Genomic DNA, 4,424 nt, shown 5'->3' on the forward strand with positions numbered 1-4,424 from the left:
TGAGGGTGCACTTCAACTCTTACTGTGCTTTTATTCAAACACCTCAGCTCTACGAAGAAGCTAGTGAAATCTTTTTTGCCAACATTTCCAACCTACAGAGAGAGGAAGGGAGGAACGAAGGGCAGGTATGTTAACTATACACTTTGTCCAATTTGCTGGTCTACACGTGGGGAGGGGGAGTGAAAGAGAGAGAGAAGACACGAGTGAGGGACAGCGCATCTAAAGTCGACCACTCAAGTCTGTCGCCTTCAGGTACCGTAGAAGGGCTCGAGTGGCTTTCTGGGTTAACGAACTGTGAGGCCAGGCTGCCAAGACCATTGCTCCTGTAAATGGCCGATCGTCCTGTATATTCAATCAAACTGGAGAGTCTGGCATTGTTCATCGAATCGAGAACAGTGACACAGGAGTTGACCAATGGTTTCTTCACCCTCAACGTTGGGTCGGTGGCTCTGGCACTCTGCTGCTGACTACACATTCAAATTTGGCCAGTCAAGCATGTAGCTGAAGTTATCGGGCCCCCATACTTGCCCGCACCTTTAACATTTGTTTAGTAACTGCAGTTTCTTCCCCAAAAATGCAATTAGCGAAAGTCGTTGTCCTTTTTCAAACAGGAGATCGAAATGTTCAATGGTAATTACAGACCAATTTTAATTCTTCCAGTGTTCTCAAAAACCCTTGAAAGAATGCTTCATCTAAGACTGTCTAACTTCATTCATAAATTTAACCTGCTAACACCCCCATTTCAGTTTGGCCTCTGCAAAAGCAAATCAACTGAGTCTGCATTGTTCGAGCAAAAAGAATATATAACAACAGAACTAGAAAACAAAGCTATTGTCATTAGTGTGATTGTGGATTTTTCAAGGGCTTTTGACCTCCTGGACCATAAAATCTTGCTGAATAAATGACAACACTATGGTATCTGAGGGAAAGCACTATCATTATTGAACTCTTATCTATCATTCAGGCAACAAGTGGTATCAATCAATGGTACACAGTCTGAACTGAAACTTCTCATGTGCGATGTCCCTCAAGGAAGTACTCTAGGACCTTTACACTTCAACATTTATATAAAAGATATAATTAATATTAACCATGACGCAATGTTTGTCATCTATGCAGGTGATACAAGTCTGTTCTTTTACCGGTAATACCATTTCCGATCGTATTCATCATTGCAACGTTGCAATGAAAGCTCTCCAGATTGGTCCATAGATAATTTAATGAAGATCAACGAGGGTAAGACTAAGGCTGCCATTTTCGGGCCGAAAAATAAGCTTATCCCACCGCATGAAGACATTATTTTAAATTCACGTCCTGTAGAAACAATAGAGCAGTTCAAATGCCTAGGCGTTATATTTTCCTCCAATATGTCATGGGATTATCACGTTAATTACGTCTCAAACAAAATAGCTCAAATCACTGGTGCCATAGGTTGTTTCAAAAATATTCTTCCTACACAAACTAATATGCTGATTTACAACTCAATCTTCAACTCGCATTTGAATTATTTCCATTTAGTTTGGGGTACCACAACGTTTACTAACCTTGAACGCATTCACCTAATTCGAAAAAGGTGTCTCCGACATGAGTATAATACGTCATACCGACATCCAAGAGCAGCTTTATTTAGACATTCTAGAGTGATTAAAGTACATAACCTCTATAAATATCGCCTCATTGTCATCTATAAATCATAAATTAGGAAGGATATAATCCAATCTCAGGAAATTAGCAAAACTAAAGAAAAAAATGTTAAGCTATCCAACAAGACGTGGCGAGGAGTGGATAGTACCGACACCTCGACTTAAACTTGGTCAAGAACGCCTTCACTACATTCTTCCGTCTCTTCTTAATGGTTAAAGTCTCATTATTTCCGATTTGTTTTCTTGTTCGCGCGAAGAGCTTCATGCTATGTATTTAAATAACGTGGCTTAAGTTTACTTATATGTACATATTGTTGTTTCGCCTATACTTTAGTGATTCCTTGGTATACTTATCTGTTGTTTTTTTTTAATTGTACAAGTTCCAGTATTGCCTCCCTGCTGAGCATTAGGTTTGTAGACTCGTCAACCTGCCCTCGTGTAGCTTTTTTCTGCAACCCCTGCACCTGTATTGTAAGATGGGAAAATAAAATTGAAAATGAATGCAAGCATTTCTATGCGGTTCAAACGTAAAAACACTCATATTCTCAAGTTTACGACCCTGTTAAAGAAAGCAGGTTTAATCAAACCAGGTAATCAAACCAGGAAACCAGGTAATCTAAATTAATTCAGTGCCTCCACTACAGCGTTCCTCATAACGCTGTTTGCAGTTTCGTGACGTCATACCACACATTCCTATTATTTCAGTAACATAATCAATGAATCAATCAGCCAATCAACTAGTTGAGGCCAGATAAGACATGGCGCCAAGCAAGCCGCTGCATGAACTTACAATGACACATCATAGACAAAGAGAGATATACGGGAAGCCTTCTCGTCTCGAGCCGCCTCGAGAAATCGCTGATCATGCAAATCCCTCTTTGAACCTCGTCTTTGCTATGGAGCACATGGCGCGCACCAATCTACAGGTCCCTATATGCAGATCGGGGCTCGCCCCTATGCCATACAGCGTGCCTGGCTTGTTGGCCCAGCGGGGAAATCCGCGAGCGAATTCGCAGACACGGAGCATAAACAAAGGGCAGCTCGAAGGAGCACGTGTGTGATTGCATTAGCATTGGAAATGAGCGATATAGCACAGTCTAGCCGAGTCTGCTCGCCGATGAGAAGCGACGCAGGTCTAGTGTTTCTCGGTTGAGTGCCGCGTCTTCAGGGGCGCTGCTGAAACAACAGAGCTTCTCCGTGTTACGTGCCCGGCATGCGACGTTGTCCTGGCAAGCAAAAACCAATCCCGCGGTGTAACCCTCGCCGCGTATTATACTCCCGAGAAGAAAAAATGTGATTGGGGTCACAGGGGAATGAGGGAACTTCCTTTGTGACAGTGTTGCCGATGAAGCAGAGATTGAATGGCTCGAAATCTGCACATACTATATATAAGACTATATATGGGACGGGGACCTGTGCCCAAACAGGGTCCTACCCTCATAAAAATAGATTCAGAGTCTATACACAATCTATGGATCAGTCCCTAGAATGTTTCTATATATATATATATATATATATATATATATATTGACACGTGTACTTATATTTTTCGGGCGGCCACGTTTCGCCGCCTAACAAATGTAATCGCACAGCGCGGGACGCGCCTGCATGTATCCGAAGTTTCTGGAAAGTTATCGATGCTTCTATCCGGCTGTCTGTTGTCGCCGAACGTTGTGTTATCTGATTTCATCGCGTGACGCGAATGGTGTAGAACATTGTGGAAGGCACGCGGGTCCGAACGATTAGTCTGGAACCTTCGACGACGGCTGTATAAAAGCGGACGCGCATGACCCGCTGATCAGATTTTCGACGATCGCCGACTGTGTTCGCCGCTCTGGTTGTGCTTTAAGTGTAGCCTGTTTTGTGGGCACAGGTTCGACCAATAAAAGTTAGTTTTGCTTTTCACAGTATTGCTACTGTGTTCTTTGACGTCACGACCACGTGACATCTGGTGGAGGTGCTTTTCGTCCATGTACCGGACGCCCCCGACAAGCCGTGATCCAAGCCCGGACCATAAAGAGAGCACCAACGTAGTCACGGACCATCGAGCAAGCCGTCGTCTACAACACCTGCCCCCGGAGCACGAACTTCTACCTGAGAAGACCAAGAAGATTGCGGCCACGACAACCACAATGGCTGCCCCAGTCTCACCCATCGTACTTCAACAACCCAGAGAGCCCCCTACCTTCCGTGGAGCTACGTCGGAGGATCCTGAAACCTGGCTCGAAACCTTCGAAAGGATCTCGACCTTCAATAACTGGACCCCTGAGGATAAGCTACGACACGTGTACTTCTCCTTGGAAGATGCCGCGAGGACTTGGTTCGAGAACCGGGAGTCCACCCTTGCAACATGGGACCTGTTCCGCAGTAACTTCCCGAGGACGTTCACGAGCGTTGTCCGAAAAGAAAGGGCCGAAGTTCTGCTGGAAACCCGAGGCCAACTACCCAATGAGACCATCGCTATCTTCACAGAAGAGATGACCCGTCTTTTCCGGCACGCCGACCCGGAAATGTCTGAAGAGAAAAAAGTGCGTTTCTTGATGCGGGGCGTCAAGCTAGAACTTTTCGCCAGACTAATCCGAAACCCACCGAAGACCGTAGCTGAGTTCCTGACAGAGGCTACGACGATTGAGAAAACGTTATAAATGCGCACTAGGCAATATAACTGCCAAGTGCTCACGCCTCAGTGCGCCATCCAACGCTGGGCTCCGTTGATCTCCAAGAGACCACAGGGGCCATTGTGCGCGAAGAACTCCGCAAGGTCTTGCCTTCGTCGCAACC

Source organism: Dermacentor variabilis, chromosome 11 (genome assembly GCF_050947875.1).
Source record: "Dermacentor variabilis isolate Ectoservices chromosome 11, ASM5094787v1, whole genome shotgun sequence".
NCBI classification, from domain to species: domain Eukaryota; kingdom Metazoa; phylum Arthropoda; class Arachnida; order Ixodida; family Ixodidae; genus Dermacentor; species Dermacentor variabilis.